This window comes from Tinamus guttatus, unplaced genomic scaffold (assembly GCF_059628265.1).
Source record: "Tinamus guttatus ecotype Peru unplaced genomic scaffold, ASM5962826v1 Tinamus_guttatus_pri_ptg000374l, whole genome shotgun sequence".
NCBI lineage: Eukaryota > Metazoa > Chordata > Aves > Tinamiformes > Tinamidae > Tinamus > Tinamus guttatus.
Window position 1 is genome coordinate 208,525 of NW_028288908.1, and position 27,059 is coordinate 235,583.

Consider the following 27,059-nt stretch of genomic DNA (forward strand, 5'->3'; position numbering starts at 1 on the left):
GTTTTCTCCCCAAAGTGCAATTTGAACTCTTGAAGCTGTTATCTGTGGCTGTTACCTCTTTCTATATATACATCAAATCTGCCATAACTCAGAAAAGTTTGGTGCTCTTGTCTTTGTAAATTACCTTTTAAGTAGCTGCAGGCTGCTATTAGGCTCCCTTGGCCTGTTGTTACAGATCATGTAGTCTAGGCTCAAACATGATGGTAGCCGCAGCAAAATTTTGTGTGTTGCTTCAATGAATCTCAGGAGTGTTTTTGTTGGCCCAATCATCTTTTGTCTGAAGTGCTACTATGTGTTTTGTTAACTAGTCTTTTCCCCCCTCTCCTCCCACCCTTCAGTTTAGTGTCATCTGCAAATATGCTCAGTGTGCGCTCTGTCTGTCTACATTTGTCCGAAGCTGTTGAGCAACAGTGGTCTCCAGAGTGTGTTCCCCAAAACTACCAGGTGTCACTGTGTTCTTCATGCTGGCCCAAATCTCTGGAAGAGAGGGGGAGGCCTTCTCCCCTCAGAGTTTTTGGTAATCATACACTTATTTGCTACCTTATATGTTGTCAGTTAGTTTGTGTATCTCTGTTTTGGGCAGTGGATCTAACAGCTCCAATGCTGATTATGGCTTTTGTAGGTGTATGGCTTTTTGAACACTGTTCATTATTTTTCTTGCAAAATAAAATTATTAAGTAGAAGCAGGCTGACAATATGCGATACAACAGCCTCATTTAAGACTTTGGAGTAGAGGCCCTGTTCTGTCCTATGCTGAGGGGTTGTTTGAGTTGGAGTAGATTTGTACTGTTTGCACTTTGTCTATATACTTTCGACTTTTGTGGTGAGCAAGAGATGACAGTCTTTCTGTTAGTGATCATAAAAAAATGTAACTGCCTTACTTTATGTGATTTTGTGTTATGAAGTATCTCACTTTCTCAAAACATATGGGTTGAGTCAATGACAAATACTGAGAGGAGAATTTAGATTCCAGTTTTCTGTTCTGTTGGTTGTCCACTTTAGGCAAAAATAGCTGTCATTTTAACAATTCAAAATTTTTTTTAGTTTTGATATGTAAGCATTATAATTCATTAAGTTCCTTTTTAGTCATGCTACTTCCCTAGATAGAGCTAAATCCTCCAAAGGCTACTAGGAAATACCATTAGGATGCATCTTGTAGGCATCTCATTATTTCACACCTGCACTGAGGCTTACAAGATCAATTCTCACCTTGTCATACTCTACAGAAGAATGAAACTACCGTAACTTGGAATCTTGCTGTGGTATTAAATACTTTCACAGTTGCTATCCACTGCTTTGAGACTACAGGCAGCTATTTTAACATATCCTGTAGTCAAAACAAATTTTCTACTAGCTATTATTATACTTCTGTCAGAAGAATAGTTGAATTAAACTGTCTAGCACAGAGCTGGGTTTTTCTTTATTTCCTGGCAAGAATTAAATAGCCAGCAGAGGACACTAAGAACTGCTGGCAGCAAGGATTTTGAATTATCGTTAGACGCTGCTTTTTAAATAATATTTTCAGTTGTTCTTATATTTATACAAGTTTTAAAGCTATCATATTATCTATGTATCAGCTTCAAAATTTGCCTAAAGATGTTCTAGGCCTTGGAGTCCAAAAGTCTGCCTTGTCTTTGTCATTAAGAGACTGCTAAGAAACTGTTCTTGCCTAGAAATCTCAAACGGTTCATGAACTGTAGACAAGATAGTCTTTTATTATTATATTCTTACACAAATCTATTGTCCTTTCTTTGTAGGATGCATAATTTCATGAATGTATGTAATTCTCCCTCCTTACTTATGTGCATTCTTGCAGGAAATGGTCTTTGCTGTAAAGAAAAAAAATATTTCAGAGGATGAGAAACAATATGATTTTGTCATATTGTTGATTATATGCATATAATCATATGTATATGATTATAAGAGGCATATATTTTTTGCCTCTTCCATCCTTTAGAAAAGAGAGATGGAGGAGTGGCTTTAAACTAGCATATCTGATTCTTCACCAGTCCTTATATTTGAAAACTGCAGACATTTCAACCAGTGTTTTCTCCCTTGCAAGCCAGTAAACAAGGAAAATTTGGTTCAGTTTTTTTCTTTCTTTCTTGTTTAATGCAAAATCTGTGTCTCATTGCATGTTTTTTGCAAAATATAAATTATTATCATTTCAAAAGATATTTTACTTTTGATTATGGTCAAAGTATTGAGAACGTGGTGCCTGTAGAAAGGAAAAGGGCAACAGAAATGAGTGTTTGAAGAGTTACTTGCTTATTCAACGCGTCTTTGGTCATATTTGGAAACATGCTATGTAAGAACAGATAGAATAAGAAAACTATGCTTTAACAGTCCATTGACAGTGCTAGAAACTAAGCTGCAAAAACATGAAAAGATGTGAAATGACATTTAAAATAATTTAATACCTTTGCATTTATGTGTACATGCCTATATGTTTAATACTAGTGATCCTAAGGGATTTTCAGTCTTTTATTTAATTCAGTTATTTTTTTTTATTCTTTTTTTTTCTCCTTCTTCAGGACATTTCTGAACAATTCTGGTGAGCCTCCTTCTCAAGACTTCAAAAGAAAATTTTAATAATCCATTACACTGGTTATCTTGCATACCATCATCCTGTTCTTCCTTACTTAAGCGAGTATTTAAAGGTAACTGTTGTAACGGAAGTACCAGATAATCAATATGTATCAAATATTGTTCTGACACACTGTTTTCAAAGTATCTGAACAAATGTTCAGTTAATATTCTGATGAAACAGCATAGTACGATTTTTAAAAAGTCATTGCAAGTTTCCCTAATCTTTACACTTAAAGCATCTCTAAGAAAGGTCATATCGAAAATGGTACACTGTTTTTTGCCAGTAAATTCATTATGTTTGATATTTGAATTATCTTCAAGGTGTTTTGCTTTAATTAAGGAATACATAGCTCTTGACACTAATGTAGATCAGCACAGCTGCAATTTTCAAAGAATAATAATTAAAAGGGAGAAAAAGAAGACAAGTCTTTCTGTTTATGATTGCTGGTTTAAAAAAAAAAGGTTTGATATATAAATAGCTCATTGAAAATAGGAGTCTCAGTCATATTTGATTTTTTTCAGAGATTACTGCCTGATTAGAGGCAAAAGCTTAATATCTCTTTCTGTGTCACTTCATATAATGGCAAGTTACATTTGAGGCATATGCTACCAGCTGTGCTGTCATTCCTTTTCTAATTTTGAACCTGAAGCACTCCCACACCAGTGTCGATCCTCCCCTAATCCTTTCACCTCCTCCTACTTCTCTCCAAAAGTTGTTTCCTGAGAGATTTTTGCTTTCCATTTTTCATAAAAAGCTGGGTCTGAGTTTTCTTTTTGCATTTTCTGAAGGAAAAAAAAAGTATCTGTATATTTAAGAGTATTTCATTATCATATGAGCTTGGCCTAAATGAATACTGATGTGCTATAGACCTCTAACCTTCAGTATCCCCATCACAGTAACATATTTCTTATGATTTTACTCCTTACTGTGCAAAGCATCCTGTCACCTTTCCGCAGCCCTCACTTCAGCTCTTCTTGTCAGCAATATTGTTATCTCCTTCTCTAGGACCTCTTAGCCCAGAGCCCTCTAGCCCCAGAGCAAGAAGCAATAGATGCTGTGACAGAGTCACTTTTATGTGTCCTGTCAGGCTAACTGAAACACCACACACAGTGAATAACTATTTGATTGAGACAGTATCCTTTTCCCTGCTAGATATAGTAAATTTTCCTAAAGCTTAGAATATCCTGCGTTTGTGCTGTCTCTATCTCTCAAACAAATTCCCATGAAATTTGCCATTAGTTTTAAAAGACAGGAATGGGTGGAAAGGGTCCTTGGAAAAGGGATCTATTCTGTTTCTATTTCTTGGGATATTTATGCTTCATTAAAGACTTATTATTTCCCTGTCTAAGGAAAGACAATTTTGAGCTTTTTGATCCCTTCATTTAAGGGCAGTATTCAAAATTTAAATTAGACTGTGAATTACGAGTTTTGGGTAATGAATTTTCTGACAAGTACTGTCTGCATGGATGTAAAGGAAATGCTGGAACCACTTCAGTCATTGACTGAATACTCTTTTCTGAGGTAGAATTAAGTTTTTATGGATGCTATTTAGACAGTTTTGTTTTGAATAAATAGTAGAAGCAGAAGCTATTCCAGTACTATTTAAAAGTGGCATATTTTCACTGGATGGAAAAAATATGAAGAAATATATATCTTCCAGACCACCATAGAAGCGACTTCATTATCAGATTTATATGGGAAAAAAGTGAAATAAATGAGAAAGCTCATCCCAGAGGTAATATAGCTAGTGTTCCTGTGCAATGACATTCCATATATATAAAGCCATCTGTGCTGTCCTGGTGATAAGGGAACTACTTATATTTTACTACTTTAGTAAAATATTTAATATCCTCTTTTAACAATGTAACTTTAAGCTGCTCAGAAAAATCAGTGAAAGAGCCTGTGTATTAAATAACTAATTATATTGGAGATGGAAATTTCTGTGATCTGTAGAGTCATAAAAATCTGTGAGAAGCAGAGGCCAGACCTTGAGAAAGAAGATGTTTGCCTGCCTAGGCTGAGCGATAAGGGGCAGGGATGCAGCTGCTCAGCCCAGTTCACAGGCAGCCCCCTCCAAAAACCTGTTGAAGCCGGCCGCTCGGCTGAGCTTGTAGCCAACTTAACCGCAGACGTCCTCCAAACTAGCTTTGGAGGTCAAACACCCGGAAATGAGGAAGAAGAGGAGGAAGGCAGGACCCTCAAATTGAGGGCTGGGACCCCCGACTGGCATGCGCGCCTGCGCACCCAGCGGGGAGAGTTGCACAACTAGAGGCGGAGTTTGTCTGCCCCCCGGTCTGCCTCCTGGGTCGTACTGACCCTACGTGCCAGGATGCACCGGGCATAAAAGTGGACAGTGCGGAGAGAGTCGGGGAGAGAAGAAACTCCTAACTCTGAGGCCTGTGCTGTCTCTGTGGGAGCCGGTCAGCAACTCTCTCTCTCTGATCTGCCAGCTCGAGAGGATCTTCGGGTCCAGATCGGCAGGTATCACCTCGTGAGTAGTTATCCATACTTTGCTTCTTTTATGTGCTTTCACCTGAATAAATGCTCGATGTAGTCACCTCATTCTGGCTGATTATTGCCGAATCCCAAGCCCATCCAGAACACTAATGTAAATGTAAGCACATATTCTGAGGTGTCACAATTTTGTTAAAAATATTTTACACAGTATATCTATGTTGTGGAAGCTTTTTTTTTTTCCAGGATGGTATTTGGAATATTAGAAAGAAAGGTTATTTTTAAGCATTGCAGAAAACTATTCCATCAGAGGATCCTAATTCTTCCTAGGTCATTTTATGCTTTTACTTTCTATACATAATAAAAATATGATTGTATTCACTTGCTCTCCTTAACAAAATTGAAAGCCCATACCATTGTAAAGGTCCTAGCTGAGGCTGCCTAAATTCTAATTTAATTCTGAAAACACTAAGCCAGTGTAATTGTAACTATTTTACGTATTTGCTTTTTTTTTTAAGCTTGTAGATTTTCCCTGATATTTCAAGAAAAAAATCTTTTACTAGTCTCTGAAATGTTTTTGCATAAGTCTTTATTATGCAACCTGTTTTACTACATCACTTCTGGTGTCTATATAAGGCTAGAGTCTGTTTTATCTATTAGACCTGAACATCTTTATCAATGTTGAAAATTAATGATCTAACTTTTATTTGCCTTAAAATATTTGTTTAATTTTTTATCTTGGGTACAGGTGAAATAATTGCTTAATAAGATAAATATTTCCTGGTTATAATTTATGTTAATATTTGCTTGTGGTTGGTTTCAGTTGTTCTTTATTTGGGGTTTATATTCATACCTTATGAACGTCAGAGTCCTGTTTTTTTTCGGCTGCTATACAAAACTGAACACTTATGTGTGGTATTTATATGTATTTCACCTTTTGTCTCTTTTTATGAGGCTAGTCTTATTTTCACTAGTATTGAGCTACGAGGATGAGAGAACATATGCCTCTCCATATGCATGTTACAAAACTTCTCAGTGCATTTATCGGTGCTAGCTTCATGACTGTAGGGAATGTCTGCTATATTTTATTTTTCCTCTGAGTGAGTCACACTATTGTACATTTCAATTTGCAAGAGGCTTAAAGAGCCAAGAACTGGTGTATATTACAACATGATAACTTCCCATCTGGTCAATGACAGACGAGTTTTATTTCAACTCAAATATTCTAAAAATGGCATTTATTTATAAAACCACTTAAAATATTATCCTTCATAAATCTAATTGACCAAGCTTGTCCCTTTTCTTGCATTTTGAAGGCATCGAATGACCTTATTAGACTTGAGAACATGTAGAATTTAAACAAGGAGATTAATACAGTCAAACTGGCTCTGAAACTGAATTAGTGAAATGTTGAATTTACAAACGTTACACATACAAATGTTGAGTTTGATCTACTCCAGATCCCTAAATCTATTGATCTTGGTACTAGTACCAGTTTGAATTTAAACTTCAATTGCTAATTACTAATCATGTCTTGACATAGATTAGAGTTTCAGGATTTATAACTAGCCTTGAACATTTATTCTATTAAATAATGCTTTAGATTCTTAAGAGGTTTTAATACTTAAAGGTGGTTTGTACTGTAGATTTTAAATATGGAAATGTTATTTTAGTTGCAAGTTCTCTCATGATTTAAATGTATACTTTTTATCATAAATACTATTATAATGTAGTATGTACTCCTACAGGAAAATGGCATTGTCAAAACATTCCTACACTATTGGGAATTACCTAAAAAGATGTGCATGAATTCTCATGGCACTTAATGCCTGGGAGGGGATAGGCAATTTTACCTCACTGTTACAATGCCAAATGCCAAGGTGTGTGCCAAGGAGCAGTTTCTTAACATTGAAATTTTGGCATAATAATGTGATATAAAGATGCTGATGGGAAAGGAAGTTGTGGAAGCTTTTGCTATTTTTAGTTTGCCTCTAGGATACGCCTCTAGGATACCCTGCAGGATCTTTTTTTTTTTTTTTTTTTTTCGTAATGGAAATATATATGTGAAGGACTAAGCTAGAGGTTACATTTTCATTTCCAGGCATTGTAGGCTTGTATTAGCAATGCTATCTATATAGCGGCCTTCATGAAATCGATGTTTTTGTGGAGTTGTTTCTCAGTTGTGTGGTTTGTTTTGTGCCTATGTGCAGAGGCAGCTTGTGGCACGCTCGGCAGTCAGGTGGTCCCAGAAATGTGGATTGTAGCAGAGAAGTTTCCTTCCATTGGAACAACCACACAAACCCATTTTAGTTCTGTTCCAGTGGCTGCATATAAATGGCACATAAAAATTATGTGCAGATGCATATAAATCCTTCTCTAGTCTGAGAGGAAAATGTATCTCCTGATGAAGGAGACTCTAACTGATAATGAAGGTGTTATGTGTGTACTGGCAGAGAAACTTTATGCCTGTAGAGTTTATGCATTGGTGCATGTGTAGTTTTTATACTGATGCACGTAAAATTTATGTGCATAAAGTTTACATATGCAGTGCATAAACTTTCAGTGTTAGCAACTATTGTTGCAGAAACTTGTAGCCAAATGAATAAATATAATGACTAAACATCAAGTGAAATTTAAGGACCCTCAAAATCTTATATAAATATAAAATTGTCTTAAATGTCAGTTGATAATGAAGAATTGGGTTTTCAAAGAATTTTACCCACAGCCCAATTTTGAAAACCTCCTGTTAAAATGTCTAAAGAAAAACAAAATAATACATACAACAACCATAAAAACATTCCTTTGCAAAATTTCACATCAGGAAAAATTTAAATTTGAGGGGAAAGTATGTTTTTATGTATCATCGTAGCAAGTTTTAGAATACATCGTTAACTTACAACATCACTGGCATAACCTTCTGTAATAAAATCAATAGTTGGCACTTGGAAAAAAATATATTTGTATATTCAAATGCAAATAACTTTGTTTAAGTCAGAGATTTGACTTTCTAAATTGCTATTGGTAAACTTTCATATAAAGCAACAAATCATTTTTCATTGATTCTTTTGTTGATTAAGGAATTATTTGTCTATTGTGCCATTTTTCATCCCAGTGGGAAAACTCAAATATAGGGACCTTTACAAAAGGCTGAAGATTTCCTCTCTACTCTACAGAACAAAAACACTGAATATTCCCCAGAAATAATAGCTGGGGAATAAAACTCAAACCGTGAAAGATATTCTAGCTCTTTACCTGTGGAGGCTCAGCAAATCACCTCTCGGAGTGGCCCCCCCGGGAAGCAGCCGCCATCTGTGGGCCAGCACAGGCGGCAGTGCCGTGCCGGGGTGGACCTGGCCACCACAATAGAAGTGCTAATTACTGATACATCAGTTGTGCTAATTCCAACTGGTGTCCACGGTCCCCTGGGGCGAGGAATGGCAGCGTTGTTAATTGGACAAGGGCTGTTTGTGTTACCTGGAGTTATCAATGCAGATTTCAAAGGAGAAATTAAGATAATGGTATGGACTCCGATACAACCCTGTACTGTGCCAGCGGGAAGCCGAATAGCACAATTAGTATACTTTTTACCACAGACACCGAATGCTGCAAACTTTTGGGTCCACAGGGCATGAGATTTTCTGGACTCAAAAGATAACTATGAATTGCCCGCAGATATCCTGTACCTTACAAGCAGGACTGATAAAGTTTAATGTGCAAGGAATTTTAGATAGCGAAGCGGACATTACAATCATCGTTGCCTCGCAATGGCCAAGCAGTTTACCCCTAATTAATGCACATACATCACTTTCAGGAATTGGTGGGCAGAGTACCCCAATGCAAAGCAAAAGATTGATAAATATTATTGGCCCAGAAGGAAGAACGTCAACAATTAGGCCATTTATATTGCCTGGATCCATCACCTTGTGGGGGAGAGACTGTTTGAATCAATGGGGCATGCAGTTAAGCACGGATTTTTCTTAGGGACCACTATCCAGCAGCAGGTCCCACCCATGATTTGGAAAACGGACAAGCTGGTGTGGGTAGACCAGTGGCCCCTTCCACAAAATAAACTGCTGCAATTACACAAGTTAGTAGATGAACAATTGCAAGCTGGTCATATAGTTCCTACTACAAGCCCATGGAACACACCAGTTTTTGTAATTCAAAAGAAAAATAATTCCTGGAGACTGTTACCTGACTTTAGAAAAATTAATGAAGTCATCGAAGATATGGGAGCCTTACAGCCTGGACTCCCTTCTCCAGCAATGTTACCTCAAACATGGACTTTGATAGTAATTGATTTGAAAGACTGTTTCTTTACCATTCCACTTACACTGCAAGATGCACCTCGATTTGCATTTTCTGTACCTTCCATCAATGCTATGGAACCGCATAGCAGATACCATTGGAGAGTTCTGCCACAAGGCATGAAAAATAGTCCTACATTATGTCAACAATTTGTGGCAGCAGTTTTAAGCCCAATACGCAAGTATTTCCATAACGTCCTCATCTATCACTATATGGACAGCATATTGATTGCTGCAGAGCAAAAGGAAACAGCAGAAGCGGCTCTGCATCAGATTACGCGAGCAGCATCGGCTGCAGGATTAAAAATTGCAGAAGATAAAGTACAGGAAAGTCCGCCTTGGCGATATTTAGGATGGAGAATTTCTGATCATCAAATTTGACCACAATCATTGACCCTAAAGACAGACATAAAGACTTTGAATGATCTTCAAAAACTTTTGGGAACTATTCTTTGGATCCGTCCCTCCCTAGGGATTTCCACAGAAGAATTACATCCTCTATTTAAGCTTTTAGAGGGAGACACGAGTTTGACATCCTCAAGAAAGTTTACCCCTCTCGCGCAAGCTTCAGTTGGCAAAGTTGTGGACAAATTAACCACTCTATTCACAGACGAAAGCAGAATTATTATATTATTATTATTTTTTTTAATTCTAGCTTCCAACATTATGGCCTATTAGCACAATGGATACCACAGGACACATGTTCATTAATAATCTTAGAATGGGTGTTTCTGCCTCATAATTTTGGCAAAACTGTCACCACCGCTATTGATATGATTGCGATGGTTATTCAAAAAGGAAGAGAGCATTTGATTTTTCTATATGGCACAGAGCCATTTATTTACCACTAAGTACAAAACAATTAACCTTTTTGACTCACCAGACTTTTGTTTTTCAGTGTGCCTTGGCAGATTATCCAGGACAGATAAGTATTCACTTTCCAGGACATAAAATCATACAGTCTTTTAACTCTATTTCTCTATTATCTGTTTCCCATTTGAGCTTTACGCCAATACCTGATGCTCTTGCAGTATTTACTGACGGCTCAGATAGGACAGGTCATGCAGTTGTAGTCTGGAGAAATGATGAAGGGCACTGGGAGAGCGACGTACATGTTGTCACAGGCTCACCGCAAATAGTGGAATTATCTGCAGTCGTCCGTGTCTTTACGCGATGGCCCTCTGCAGTTAACATTATAACAGACTCTGCCTATGTCGCAGGGTTAGTCTCTAGGTTAGAACACTCCTTTTTAAAAGAGGTTTCAAACGAGACCCTCTTTGCGCTTCTCTGGAAGCTCAGATGGCTATTAAACAGAAGGATTTATCCGTACTTTATCCAACATGTACGCTCGCACACCTCGCTGCCTGGACCTATTAGTGAAGGTAATGCTCAAGCAGACAACCTTGCAGGAGCTGTAGTTCTACCGGATTGCTTTGCACAAGCATGTTTGTCGCATGACTTTTATCACCAAAATGCAAAAGCTTTACGGAGGTTGTTCCAATTGACTCAGGAACAAGCTAGACAAATCATACAGTCATGCCCAGACTGCCAACGCATTTTACCAGCACCATCCATTGGAGTAAACCCTCGTGGTCTTTCTGCGCTTGAAATTTGGCAATCAGATGTAACGCATATCCCTGAATTTGGCAGATTTAAATACGTGCATGTTTCTGTTGATACCTTCTCATCCTGTATCTATGCTTCTGTATATACAGGTGAGAAGGCCAAAGACATATGTCGACACTTTATTATGGCCTTTGCAATGTTGGGAGTGCCAAAAACTATAAAAACTGACAATGGTCCAGTCTATATAGCACAAAAAATGCAAATATTCTTTCAACAATGGGGAATCAAACACATCACAGGTATCCCCCATTCACCCACAGGCTAAACGATTATTGAGCGTACACATGGCACCCTTAAGAATATGTTACAAAAACAAAAAAAGGGGAATGTAGGGTTATCCCCACAGGAATGCATAGCAAAAGCTTGCTATGTGTTGAATTTTTTAAATCGCTGGACAGAAGAGGGACCCCCTATATACCAACATTTTGATTCACACAGACAACACAAAGTTCAGGATAAAGCCCAGGTTCTCGTCAAAAACCCACAGACAAATCAGTGGGAAGGGCCTTTTTCTTTAATAACCTGGGGTAGAGGATATGCTTGTGTTTCTACAGGCTCAGGGCCAAGATGGGTACCTGCTTGATGGATTAAGCCTTTCTTATCACAGCCATCACCATCATCTGCACCACCGTGACATCACCCACACCGCAGTGGATACCGTCCCAAGCTAAAACCTACATATGGGTAATTCTGGACAATCAAATGGGACAGGACATGTTATATTACCTAGTCCAGGAAATAGGTTTGTAACCTGTCTAGTAGGACAGCCTGTTGATGATTGGCATATTTTGTTTATTGTTAGCATGTCTACTTTGTTTCTTATTATGTGTTTAACAATTGATTGATCATTTAATTAAGTCATGCCTGTTCAACCAAAAACAAATAAAGAAGGGTGAGATGTGGAGGCTCGTTCGAAGACAATAGTACCTTGTTAGCAGATAGTTAACCGCAAGGATGTCAGTCTTCTCAGCAGATGGGGGACAGAGCCGAAAAAGGAGGAGGACTGCAAAACACCTCCCCCTGCCCCTTGTGAGGAATGTCTTGTCAGAAGAAAAGAAACAAAGCCAGGACAACCGCAGAGGTGGCAAGATGCTGATTGGTTGTAAGCTTTGCAACACTTGTGTTAAGAAAGTATAAAAAGAGGTTGGTTTGAAAATAAAGTTGTCTCACTCTGCACCCCAGACTGAGTCCGTTTCTTCACGAGGTGCAACATTTACCTTATTCCTAAATCGATGCCAGACTTCTTATGGCTTTCTGAGTGGCAGTAGAAGGAAGAGCAATGCCAAGCCATTTTACCAGAGCTATTTCTTTCATCCTTACCTTCTCCCCCTCAAAGATGAGATATGGAGATGTTAATACTGTGGATGAGATATAACCTGTCGTCATTTGGTCTCTGGGAAAAAAAAATGTTTCTCCATCTTTCCTTGCAGGATCCTTGCAGACAGTATCTAAAGAGCTGATTTTAGAAGTCCATTGGATTTAGATTAAAATTGAGGGGATCCCTTTTCCTGGGGGAAAAGACTGCATTTTCTGAGCGCACTGTTGAATACCATCCCCTGTCCCACTGCTTCGATATGGGACTGACTCCCTTCTGTGTTAGTGGCTTGGGAAACATGTATTAACATAAGGGCAGCTTGTAGATCTTCTACTCCACAACTATAGGAGCAACAGGAGCGGGACACTGTGGTGTACAGAGGAACAGTCTCTACTTTGCCATCAGCCACGGACTTATATCTCATGCATGTTCCTGCAGAGAGGTAACTTTGGGGGGACTCTGCACCCTTTTGTGTCCCGGGGATATGAGAAGGCAAATGCACAGTGAGAGAAGCGATTGGGGGAGATGTAGAGCTTCTCAGAGAACACCAATCAAAAAGAGACTTCTTACAGAGCTCAAAAAGGTTTTGTTAAATTGAAATAAAAATTAATCGTCATTTTGATTATTCCTGTTTGAGTCCTGCTGTTGGGTGATTGACCGAGCTCAGAGGAAGCCCTGGGATGGGTATTTCTGTTTGAAAACCTAATCTTTTGCAAAACATGGAAACAGAAAACAAAGGACAAACTATTTCCTTAGAAAGTAATGAGTCCATACACTTTATCATGCCTCACTGCAGGCAAGGAGTGTCCCAAAGAATCTAGTGTTTCAGGTGGATTTTTCAGGACATGTAGGAATTCTTATGCACTTCTTGAAGTATCTTGGAGAATTCTCCCTCTTCTGTTATTTATCAGCTTCAGATACTTCATTCCGGATATTTCAGAGGTCTTGCCAAACAATGTAACAGTGAACTGAAAAATAATATCTTCAGATTTATTCAGGCACAGACAAACCCTTTTTGCCTCATAGAACAACATGGCTGTGTGAAAGATGTGAGGTTACTTTATATCAGTTTTAACTTTGGCAGGCTACTAAATGTTAATTTGCTTTTAGCTAGTTGAGATTAAATGTAATTCCTTCCCTAAGGTGCCTTAAAGTAAGCAAGCATGAAAGCATTTTCAGAGTAATCTGGGGGGAATTGACTTTAAAGGAGTTAGCATTACATCTGCACTTTAAGGATATTAATTTCATAGATAAATTAACTATATTATTCTCTCTTTATCTTACATTTTGAAAGAACTCCATCAGTCAGAGAAATGGCATCCCTGGGTCAGCTGAAACTGCTCTTATCCCAACCATACTGTAATTGAACTTGCTTTTGGAAACATTGCTGCATCATGATTGTCTCCTAGTGAGAATCTTATTGAGAAGTTCAAGTAAGTATTTATACTATTTATTCCTGTAAGGGTATCAGTGAGAAACACAAATTCATTTTTAATACTTAAGTTTTGAGGCAAGTCTGTCAACCAGTATTGGGTATCAATAGCCATTCAGTTAGCAGTAGGGCACTTCTCGAATAGGAAAAAAGAAAGATTTTTCACTTTTTAATGAGAAAACTTTGCAGTCAGTCTGTGAGCATTCGTAGTTCAAAAACAGGCAACAGTTTAATGTGTGCTCTTAAAAGTGCGAAACAGTCCAAATGAATTTGAGCTTAACAGAGCTTTGATACTGTGGCTTTGCTTTGCGTAGAACATTAATCCACGCTTTAAAAAAATCTAAAGGATCACTATCAAAATCATGTTTCAACACTGAAAAGTTTTATAGAGGCTTTGCTTAAGTTAATTATGTGTTTGTTGCTGGGCGTATTCTCAAAGTACTTTTTTGTGCTTTCTCATGTTAATACCTTTAAATTTAATGTCATTATGAAAGAACAACAATAAAACAGGTTCTACAAGTGTTTTTTTAAATTCTGCTAACCTTGTGTTTGAAACAATGTTATTAACATATCTTTAATAATTTCCAAATGAAGTGACAAGATTGTGGAAAACTTTATGGTATACTTGGCTGTTTGACATAATTATTTTTTTTAGCCATATTGAACGAGAGTCTCTGTTTCTATCTTTAGCAAAGGAATCCCTACTACTTAGCAAACAAACTATTAGCTCCGCATAGTATTAAATAATTTAATTCTGTCATTTTAAAGTGGCCTAACATTTGTCAGGGGTACAACATTGCTTCAACTTCTGTCATGCATCTTACTGAGAGCTGCACTGCATTCATTCACTCACCTGTCATCTTTTACAAAGACTGACAAATGTTTGATCAGGGTCATATTCTTACCCTAGTGTTATCCAGCATTGAATTTCACTGCTGCTTAAATTATCAAATGAATGAAGTGACAGAGTATATTAATCTATTGACTGACCCACCTCTTGAGCTTCAGGGAATTACATGCTACTTTGAGTTAAAAATTATGCTATTTAGAGAGGTGGTGATACATTGATATGAATGCATTTTTACTTTATATAAAGTTGAAACTTTCAATGATCTGTTTTTAAGATTGATTCTGATGGGATTAATTGGCTAATAGTAAAGTAATTGTATTCTTTACATCATTAATTTGGTAGAAAATGAAACTTTAAATAATATGAAAAACTATATATTATAGATCAAACATACATTTATCAAGCAGCATTTGCCTATATGCAGCTTTGCTTGTGCTAGATGAGCTAAATTTTTTTTGATGATGTGAGCTGTTTTATATTATAGTACAAGAAAAAAATGCACTAATAAGCTATACTTAGTAATAGGAATGACAGTTTGGGATTCTTCTGTTCAGCAGGATAAAACACTTCCAGTAATTCATAATCCTGTACCCATTAACAGTAAAATTTTGTAATGCATAAAATTCTGTGTAAAAACAGAAAGAGTTCATTGTAGGTTTTGAGTGATTTGCCCTAGTGATAACAAAACAGCCCACTATTTAAGCCCAGTATTTATTTCTAGATTATAAGAATTTTTTAAATAGGAAAAGCCTGCTTACATTTTTCTTTATTTTACAATCAGTTCTTCTCCGTTTCAAAATAAGGCCAGTAGGTATGAGTTCTTTTTAAAAGACTACTTATATACAGATGGGTTTTACTTAGCAATTGTGATTATTTGTATTATGGCAAAACTTTGGGATACCTATAGCAGGTATCATACAAGCGCATTTAATTTTATTGTTCTCTATTTAATGGTTCTCATATTGTCTCATGGTGAATATCAGATCAAAGACCAGAAAAAAGCCCGTTAAGGGATACCATGGAATATTTTTGATAGCAGTGCACTAAAGGAATATAGTAATGGTTAAACATGAAGATTAATCATGAACTTGCCGTGAGTCCAATAAGGCTAGTTCTATAGCATATATTTATGAAATGCAAGGTTTTCAAAATCATTTAATTATATTTTTGTATGAGATACAGATTTAGTTTACAAACTTAAATTGTTAATAGTAGGAAGAGTAGTTCAAAGTAACTATTTTGGAAACAATAGGAAAAGGGAAGTAGTTCAAGCAAATGCTGGTAGTTTGAAGAGAATGAACTCACAAAATTAACATGATAAAATTGAAGTTAACCAGGATAAAAAATAACAAGTGCTTAAGTAGTCTGTCTTTTAGGTTCAGAAGTAGAAAAGATTTAAACTTTAAGCGACAAACTTCGGACATACCTCTCACCTCAAAGTTTTTGTTTAAGTCTGTCACGAGAGATGACAGAATTAGGAATTTTGTCAATTTATGTACAACATGAAATGTACAGAAAAAGTAAAATAATCAAATATAAAGTTATTAGAGCAAACAAAAAGTAGTACAGTTGATCCCGAACTGAACTGCTTATTTGTCTGATGTGAGTGAAGCAACTGGGGAAAACACATTTAAAGGAAAAAAAAAAAAGGAAATATTCATATCTCTGTAACTTAAACTGGAAGACTGGAAGTCTAGATAGCCTAGGTGTACTGAGTTACATTTAGTTGTAGTGTAATAAATGCCTGGAGTTGTTTCCTATATGTCCAGCATTTAATAATTTTCTTCTGAGATGTATTCCTGAGTAAGGGAAAGATCTGCAGACCTTTTTTTTCCATGCTGCAGGAAGAAATAATGAAGATAGCAAATATTTAGTTAACTTTCTGACAAAATAAACAGTTTCACAGTTTTCTTGAGGGATATTTTTATCAGAATTACTTTATCATTCATGAATATGAAACAGAAAGGGATTATTCTGACAAGCAATAAATATTGGAAGAATAAAGAAAAGTGTTCTTGCATAATATGAGTTATTGAATCCAGCAGATGCTGATTTAGAAAAAGGAAGGGTGAAAAAGGATTTCTGCCAGACTGTATTGGAGATGGAAATTTCTGTGATCTGTAGAGTCATAAAAATCTCCTGTGAGAAGCAGAGGCCAGACCTTGAGAAAGAAGGTGTTTGCCTGCCTAGGCTAAGTGATAAAGAGCAGGGATGCAGCTGCTCAGCCCGGTTCACAGGCAGCCCCCCCGGAAACCTGTTGAAGCCGGACGCTCGGCTGAGCTTTTAGCCAACTTAACCGCAGACGTCCTCCAAACTAGCTTTGGAGGTCAAACACCTGGAAATGAGGAAGAAGAGGAGGAAGGCAGGACCCTCGAATTGAGGGCTGGGACCCCTGACTGGGATGCATGCCTGCGCACCCAGCGGGGGAGAGTTGTGCAACTAGAGGCGGAATTTGTCTGCCCCCCTGGCCTGCCTCCTGGGTCGTACTGACCCTACGTGCCTGGATGCACCGGGCATAAAAGTGGACAGTGAGGAGAGAGCGCGGGGGGAGGGGAGAGAAGAAACTCCTAACTCTGAGGCCTACGCTGTCTCTGTGGCAGCCGGTCAGCAACTCTCTCTCTCTCTGGTCTGCCAGCTCGAGAGGATCTTCGGGTCCAGATCGGCAGGTATCACCTCGTGAGTAGTTATCCATACTTTGCTTCTTTTATGTGCTTTCACCTGAATAAATGCTCGATGTAGTCACCTCATTCTGGCTGATTATTGCCGAATCCTGAGCCCATCCGGAACACAGACTTGCTCTAAATGTGCACCATGCCTGCAGAACAATCTATGGCTTCTCATTTTAGAGACTTTTTTTCCCAGGAACTATACTTCACATAATAAAGCAAAAAGTAGTAGCTGTACTGAACTACACTGGCCCAGCACAAGATCAATGCTAAGGAGAACCAACCTATTCGGTCAACAGCCAACTCACCATTAACCAATAGTAGATAAGAAGGAGATCATGGAGAAATCATCAGTAAGGCACATCCAAGGCGTTCATTCAGTCCTTAGTCCACTTTTGTTTAAGAGATGATAGCACCAGATTCATTTTGGATAATAGAAAGTGAAATTAAGTCCCTTTAAAGAATTCTTATTTATTACAATGAATACACAAGAGATTTAACTGCATATTCTACATTCATCTTTAAAACAGAATACTGTCACATGGAAGTAGACTGGAATAAAACTGTTTTCAGAGCAGGACAGGGTCTTTGGCAGCTTAACCAAATATTTATGGCTTGTACAATGCATCTTTGAGAAACTAACAGAAAAGGCTATCATATTGCCTGTATAGTTGCACCTAGATGATATCCTAGCCCTTGCTAAAACTTGGAAACAAGAACTGGTAGTGATAGTGACATTTGCAAGTGTTCTGTGATAAGTATGAAACTGAAATATGAAACTGAACCCAAAGAAATGTGAGTTGTTTCAAAAAACACTTAAAATGCATAATCAGTTGGGGGAGGGAATTTCCAGTAAGGAAGAAAAAATGCAGTGCAGTACCAACTAACTCCCTAGACACTAATAGATATGAGGAGTTTTCTAAGACTGCATTTCTATAAATGATTTTCTGCCAAGAGAAACAACTTGATATGGAGTGGAAAGAAATGATTTTTTTTCCTTAATCCACCTCAATTCTCTTCCTCTTGTGAGCAATTCTCTACCTGCCATAGTATCTTAAGGTAAATGGCACTGATTTTCTGTAACTTACCTAATGTGAGAGTGCAAAGTGGCAGCTTTACTAGCTGACCTTGCTTATGACTCGGGCAAACTTTTAGTCACAGTAATGAGTTATTACAAAATAAAGTGGTTTTTTTTTCTAAAAAAATTGTCTCCATATAGAATTTCTGTCATTGGTAAAATATGTAAAACAATTTTAAAATTTTTAAGATGCTTGAAGCTAATAACCTTTATGCTTTCTTGAAATAACTCACTGGATTTGGAAATCGTGAGACACAACCTCCCAGACTGAAAAAAACTGTTAATCCCATAGTTCAGAAAGACAGTTTTGGGGAAGATGGAAATGCAGGGCTGTGTTTCTTTTTTTTTTTTTTTTTTGAGACAGAGCTTGGGATTTTCATCTGCAACTCTGTCCACACTTGAAGAGCAAAAAATAGTCTCTTGGAGGAGTTTGTGTGATAGTGAAGAGATGACTTTCTCCTCCAGATGTTTCTGGATCATGCAGTGAGACTAAAAATAGGCTTGTATGAGACTCTAGAGCAACAGAAAAGTTTTACTATCTTCTGCATGAAATCAAAATGTTATAATTATGGCTGAACATCATAAGATTTGGAAATGTTTTTGAAGGTGGTTTCTCCTCAATATACCAGTCTGACCAAAACTGTTATCGATACTGTACTGGTGTATCCAATGTGGTAAAAGGGTAGAAGGGCTTTACTGATTTACTATTGTTACAGTTCTTGCCAGAAGACACAGCAAAGGGACCTTGATCAGATATCCTGTTTCTTTTGATCACTTCCCACTGATGAGCTAAAGAAAAGAGTAAACAAGTTTAAAGGAACCTGTTCACTATTGATCCCAATACATGGAGTAATACAAAGAATGTAGTGTAGCCATAAGCCTAAATTCAATATTGTCCCATCAACTTTTGGCTATCAGCATGCCGGGATTCCAGCATTATTATATTACCTATTAAAAGCAAAGCTGGAGGGATTATGATAGTGATTAATTTTCTGTTTGACCCAAGTAGACAGATTTCACAGAAGCAATTAACCCAGGGATTCATTAATGGAAGCTTCTTCCCAGATGTTCAGAAAGAAATTGTTCAGGGAGAAAAAAATTCTAAAGAAGGTTGAATGAGAGTAAAATAGTTTGGGATTAACGATATATACACAGAGTACTCGTTTGTTGATATATTAATAACTAAGGTCAAATGACCTAAAGTTTGTTACGCATTTCCTTTTTTTATTATTTGTCACAAGTTTAAGATTCAATGGATTCATAGGTGTCAGCTAATATGGGGAATATTATGTTATTATATTATATATAATTATATATTATATTTGGATTTTACTAAACTGAAATGGGTGGGATAAAGACCTGCATTTCATTCAAGATATAAAGGTGATCTTAAATTCTGTTTTGGAATAAATAAATAGCAAAATAGAATTTCTACCAGTATGAAGACACTTTCACAGTTACAATAGATTCTAGCTATCAAGCCTGACTGGAGAATTGCATTGCAGAGGTGTGTCTGTATGGGAGACAAGTAAAATGAGCCAGCAGAGCAGTAATAGAAGAGGAATAAAAGTAAATGATAGAAGAAGCTCTGAGAACATAGCCCAAAGAGGCAAGCAGCATGGAGTTCCTACTGAAAGAGGTTTAATCCTATAAACACTGCAAATACATCTGATTGATTGATTGAAGCAATCTTCACTGTACTGTCTTCCTGTATTTTATCACTCAAATCACTTGGCATTGCTTTTGAGACCTACATGGAAAAGGAGCATCTGTGGGATTCCTTATGTAAAATGATGGGTATTTAGTTTATTAATACTTATTTTAATCTGATGTTAAACCTCATTACTTTTCAGACAGGTACTGCATATAATTTTTACTTAATAAGCTAGATGAAATGATGGTATGTTACTTGAAAATTATAACTGAAGTGTTTAGAGCTATCAGAATGCTATAGGCATGGTGTAAGTTTTGCAGAATAGAGATTATAAAGCAGTGTGGTAGACCAGGAGTCTGATTTGCCAGCCTTATGCCAAAGTGTTTTACCAGCAGGCTTGCAGCAGATAATTTCTGTAGCTCATCCATGCATACAAGTTCTTTGCCTGTGGGCAGTTAAGAGCTCCAGCCTTTTGCCAGTGTTTTAAAGTGGGAAATGATTAGAGTGGAAGAAAAAGGAAGGGCTCCCTTTGAGGCAAAAATATTCTGATGGGCTCTGCTGCCATCAGGCAGGCAGATCCTAATTCTCCATGGAGATGGAGAGCTCCCCTCATGATTACAGTGAATAATGCTGCTCGCCAAAGAAAAGCAGGATTCATCCTGAAAAGGAAGATGGCTAAATGCAGACCAGTACAGACAAGCAAAAATTAGGGCAAAGGACCTTAGTGGGAAACCTGTTGAAATAAATCTGTGTCCTCTCTGACAACTGCTGCATTAGTACTTTTCTTTTGAGGTTCATTGAAAATATATTGATAGTTCAGATATGTACTATGCTCTACAGCTGCCTTTCCCTTAAGCTATTAAGGCCTCCACCATAATGTTCCCCTATTCTACTGTACTTTTTTTTTTTTTAATTTTCTTCTTGGAGAAAATTGTCAATTCTTTGTGATTTTAAGAATGTGGAGAAGGTTAATGCTTATTCTAATGTCAGTAACTGCATTTAAAATGTTCCATTTTCAATGTGCAGTCTCTGATAACAAACTATGTTTCTGGTGATACATTTTTATGCATTTTTGGTGCCAAAATATCCATTTTCCTTTGTTGCTCTCTAATAAACCAGATTGGTTAGCTAATAAATGCAATTTTATTAGTACTGTTGAAGACAAGGAGATAAATAAGTATATCTGCTTGTCTCATCGAAGTCTAACAAATAATAAATGTACTTCGCATAAAAGGAAGACATCAGTCTGAGTAAGTTACATTGAGAAATATATTGTGTGGAGAAATAAGGAAGAAGGAAATAAATTCATTTATCCCATTTTCCAGTACTGTATTAAGCTGCACATGCTACATGGTTTTGCTTAGCACTATTTCTTTGATTTGTAACAGACCAGCAGTCATGAGTAAGTTATTATGAATTATTACTTTGTTACTTTTGTTTCCGTAAGGTTTCCAAAACTCCTCTTTCTGAAACAGATGTACATAAATGTCTATACACTTACTGAATATTTAATATGTTTTTTCTTCTGAAGTTTCCAGTTGTGGCAACACAGAGCCAGAGATTATCAAATACTTGAAGATGACTTTGATTAATTCAGTTAAGGGTATAGTGAAGTAGATAATTTCTCTGATACATTCGTGGGAGGCAACAGAAAGCTATGGAACGTATCGGCACAAGCAAATAGTTCCTGAAAGTTTACTGAAAACAGTTCCGAAGGAATGGAATTATATACCTCGGGAAATGAAGAAAAAAGAATATGGGAAATGTAGGTGAAAATAATACTGTTATATAAGTTTGTCATAAGAGTTTGTTATATGTTGGAACCAGCGCAGGACAACTGCACAGGCCTTTCCGGGAACCGAGCCGGATTACAAGACACGGACTCAATATGAGGTTAGGTCTTGCTCCGTTTATTAGCCGAAGTGCGCATATATTTATACCTACGAGCATCTGAGGGATATCCAGGTTAGCTACGATTGGTTGCTAGGGAGGTTGCTATGTCCCGGCCGCATAGGCTCTTTCCCAGCTCTGCAAGGTTGTTTACCCGAAGCGGCTAGCTACTCTTTCTCACATGGCTCCCCATTCCCAGCCGGCCAAGGACAATTCACTAACACTCCCCAGTACATTATCAGCAAGGCGCAGGTGGTGCAGATTCCCAGCACAGTGCAGATTCTCAGCACAGCATTTCTCTACAGTTATACATTTACTGAGTTCATATAAAAAATGAACAGGTAGGATTCATGAGTGTTAGAATTTGACAATAAGAAAAATTCTTTTCAAAAATATTTTTTAAAAAAATGGATTTCCCGCATTACAATTCAATACCTCTTTCTTGAGGTTTACACCCTTGCACACATAAACAAGTTTTTCCAAAAAATATTGGTAGTACTTAAATGTTTTTACCACATGATAGTAGTATTGTGGGATTCAAGGCAGAGCAAATAATGTCTATGCTCTTTATGTTAGTGTCTGTAACTAATTCTTCCTACAGTAATCATCTTTTTAATGATGCTGCCTAAATTTAGACATGCTGTGTTCACCTCAGTGATACAAACTTGGATCATCCTAACTCATCCTAACTTCACAATGAAACAATTTATATTTGAATAACACTAACCCTAGTAATGAATTTGCCGATGCTTGATTGTTGAGGCAGTCACTAAAGAAACATAGATAATATATATATGATAGGAGATGTTCTGAAGGGGATTGGATGTAAAGATGGTTTCCGGTATTTCCTTTTGTAACCTACTTTACCTAAGTAACTTCATCACTTTAAAATGCTAAACTTTGCAAAAATTTCACCACAGACTTGTTACCACCAAAATATTGCCGGAGTTATTTTCAATAGAGTATATACTACTGTAATATATTCTGACATGAAGTTTTGGTTTTGGTAGATTTTGCTCAAGCCTGCTTTACTATGTCTGGGCTTCAATCCATGCTTCCCTTCTATATACCCTTTTTTCAGCATCTTGATGCATGTTCGTGCAGCTGTCTATATGCTCATTCCACTCATACTCCCATCTGACTAAGCAGATCAAGTTTAGACTAGAACTTGTGTGATAATTTTAGGCTATTGCTAAGACTAAACTCATAGAACTAGCTAAGAGGTTAAGTATGCTGGCTAACTTGCTTAGTTTTAAAGATAAATTGGTTATGTGACACCTAGAACACTACTGACTTTTATTTTACAATCTTTTGGTTTTGTTTTAATTTTAGATACGTCTTGTTTTTTCAACAGCATATTTTCCATAGTTACTTTTAGAGTTACTCTTAATATCTGTAGGAATTAAAAAGGAGTCATATGGAGTGTTCAACCTTCTTACATGGAAGTCTGTAAGATGAAGTTTTGTAGGTTTGAAAATAGGATTAAAAAGTATATTTATAATCTTTATGTTCCTGTCAGTCTTTCTAAGAGATTTGATTCAAAGCTCAAGAAAAAAAAAGGCAATTTTGAAGCCAGCATCTTTAACATTTTATTAGAAGCTACTCAGAATACCAGGCAGTTATCTTTTTCATTTATTCTGTAATAACTGTGCACAGTGGGACTAATTGTTAATAGAATCACAGTCTGAGTTCTAAATTTTCTAGTTTCTCTATTATCAATTCATGTTATTGTTGAGATTTGGGGGGATTCATATGGAGGAAGCAAATAAAAGTGTAGCTACGGTGTTGAGTACTTAAGCTTTTTACCCATTTCTGGTACAAAAGAGAGTTAGAAAATATCATACAACATTCAGAAGCATGCTATGATAGAACCAGAATGCTAATGTTAATCATATCTTCTTTTATTTCTTTTTTAAAGGCTTCACAAGGCTTGCAGCTCAGGCAGTATCTATTGTAATCAGCAAGTTACCTACAGTGATTGTATGTTTTTCTGGCTGAGAGAAAAATGTCAAGAAACTTTGTTGAATTGAAGAAAGCTGGTCTGCTTGCCTGAAATGTGATTGTAATTATATGTCAGATATTTGAGGATGGAAGTACTGCAGAACTTTTACCAGGTGCAACACTTGACAGATGGAGCAAAGAAAAACTTGGTTTAGTTCCTGTGTGCTTAGAAAGTATTATGGGAAAACAGAAAAGTGGTCCTAAACAGGTGACCCAAAACGTTATACAGAGCATTGAAAAACAGACCAAACTGGATTGAAAGCCAGTTGCTGAAAGCTAAAAAAAAATGATCACAGACTGGTAAGAATTTGCTATTTTTCAACTGCTGTTGTTTGCTCTTTATTTTACTGGATTGCTGATGTGCTTATGGGTATTGTTTTTGTGTTAATTTTTTACATGAATAGTCATGTTAAGTGAAATGGATTAGTTCTTGATATTAATGCTTTTTAAATATACTTTTGCAAGTTAATTGTGTGGTTAAAAAGTAAATGACAGTTGTTTGATGGGAACAATCTAGACTGTTCATAAACTTAAGAGACTGCACATTTTCACGATTATCTGTAAATGAAAACAATCTATTTGGTATGTCTTTGAATATGTGAACGGGTATACTGACTAGAAGGTTGTTCCGGATGGGCTCGGGAATCAGAAATAATCACGCAAAACAAAATGGCTACATCAAGCATTTATTCAGGCGAGAACATGCAGAAGAAACGAAACACGGGTAACTACTCACAAGGCAATACCGCCGGCGGGATACTGGACCCGAACATCCTCTCAAGCGGAGCAGATCAGAGAGAGAGTGAGTTGCTGACTGGCTGCCGCGGAGACAGCGTAGGCCTCAGTTTGGAGTTTCTCCTTCCCCTGCTCTCTCTGCACTGTCCTCTCTATGCCCGGTGCATCCTGGCATGTAGGGTCAGTACGACCCAGGAGGCAGGCCAGGGAAGGAAGGGGCGGACAAACTCCACCTTCAGTTGTGCAACTCTGGGGTGCGCAGGCACGCATACCAGTGGGGGGTCCCAGCCCTCAGTCTGAGGGTCCTGCCTTCCTCATCGTCTTCCTACTTCCTGGGTGTTTGACCTCCAAAGCTAGTTTAGAGGACGTCTGCGGTTAAGTTGGCTGCAAGCCCGATCAAGCAGCCGGCCTCAACTGGTTGTGGAGGAGGTAGCCTGTGAACCTGGCTGAGCAGCCGCCTCCGTGCTCCTTATCGCTCAGCCCAGGCGGACAAACACCTTCTGTCTCAAGGTATGTGTTCTGCTTCCCCCAGGAGATTTTTTATGACCTTACAGATCATAAAAATTTTCACCTCCTCTACATGCCACCCCGTGATCTGTAAAGGTCAATCTATTGTAGCAAAGGACCCAAACAGATAACGTTTTCATAGCAGTTTCAACCATGCTTCGTATCAGCATCATTACACAAGGGATATAGCATGTAATACAGATGAATATCGCGAGTAGAAATAACAGAGCTAATAACAGTTTCTGTAGCCATGGCCAACCCCGCATCCACTGTCCGAATAGATTCCCATCATCATCCACTCTCCATTGATGAGTCAGATCCTGTAAGGTCCGGATCTGGGCACGTATAGATGTGGCATGGTCGCTTGGAGTCATGCAGCACATGCCCCTGCCTCCTCACACCTGTGGCCATGCATAAGCAGAAGCATATCTGTCGCAGTGAGGTTGTGTGCCAAGCCGAGTCTACATCTACCAACAATGATGGCAAAGCTGTTGTTGTAGCATTGCTGGATTTTGCTAGCAGCATCCCAGTTTGCGTAGCATGGTCAGTGCTTGCGCGGCAGTGATCCCCGGAGCCAATGCCTTCGAGCAATGATGTTCCTGCATCTCTCTCTCTCTTTTTTTTTTTTGTTTTTTGTTTAAACCATGGACACATGGGGCTGTAAAATGGTAAGTCACCCTACCATGCAGGGTGGCGCAAGCAGTCTGGTGGGCCTACGTGCGAATTAGCGGTCCTTCCCCGCCCCTCGCACTGGAGCTTGGCTGTCGCTTCATTCTTGTTTCCTATACTGAACTATGTCCCTAGTCTCTTTCCAAGGATACAAGTCAGAGTATGGCTCCCAATCTTCCTTCTCCCCTGGAACATCTGATTCGCTTGTGGCGGGGGGTGCGTGGGTGGGTGGTTATTTCGAATCTTGGCCTCCAGCGGGGTTGTCGCAGTCGTGGCGGCCAAAAACACAAACAACTGGGGTAGATGCAACGCAAACTACGCTTTATTGTTTTTTAGGTACATTATTTATACCCAGCTCTCCTCGTCGTGGCTGCTGCTTATTGGTGAGGGCTACAAAGGACAGTAGCTAGTAACAGATTTATGATTGGATGATTCTTAGCTTGGCCAGTTTCTGCTCCGTGGCCAAACCTCCTTAAACTTGTTAACAACTGTCTGCTGTCTTGGTGTGAACTCCCTACATTCTAATCTTCTCAAGGTTAACATTCTCTGCTAAGGGAGCCAGGGATTTCACAGACCAGCTGCAATCCCTGACAATTCCCCCTTTTTGTATTTGTGCTACAAAAATGGCACTAACGGTTTACTGCAGGGCCCTTTGCAGCAAACCGATCAAACAAGGTACCATTAATAACACAATTACAATAATTACTTCTTTCTTTACTTCTTTACTTCTTTACTTCTTCACTTCTTTACTTCTTCACTTCTTCACTTCTTCAAACCACCCAGACAAACCCCAGTTGCCAAACAGCTTATTTAACTACTTCCATCCATCATCCACTTGCAACTTGCATACTCTGTCAGTTAGAGCAACTGTAGTCTTTACCCTCACCCCGAGTCTGGATCTCTGATCTCATTGATCCATTGTCAGCATATTAGGCAGCAGTTGAAGCCCTGAAAGAGGATTTCGAGGATCACTGGTAGCCAGGCATACGGTGCTTTGATTGATTGATGGTGTTGGCTAAGGTTACCCAGATGTTGCTGCCAGTTCTTCAGGGAGGGGCTGGACGCCAATCTTCTCCTCCATAACCTCCGAGGATGAGGAGGGCAGCGACTGCAACGCAGGTCGCACACACCGTGCTGGAACCCATCACGGTCCACTTTCTGTGGAGACACAAGCATATCCCCTTCCCCAAGTTATGAGCTCATGTGGCCCAGACCATTGGCCAGTAACCAGATCACGAACTTGCACCGGTACCCGCTGTGGTACCTTTTCTGTTGTAGTCAAAGA

At 38.1% G+C, this 27,059-nt stretch overlaps 1 pseudogene across 1 annotated transcript in view; it reads left to right on the forward strand.

The window, feature by feature from the left end:
* The window catches only part of LOC104566650 (uncharacterized protein KIAA0825-like), a 284,921-nt pseudogene that overhangs the window by 36,688 nt on the left and 221,174 nt on the right, over window positions 1–27,059 (forward strand). The window contains exons 8-10 of the transcript XR_015913687.1: window positions 19,993–20,115; window positions 21,504–21,737; window positions 23,781–24,163. The product of XR_015913687.1 is annotated as an uncharacterized protein KIAA0825-like (transcript). The remainder of the gene's footprint in view (window positions 1–19,992; window positions 20,116–21,503; window positions 21,738–23,780; window positions 24,164–27,059) is intronic.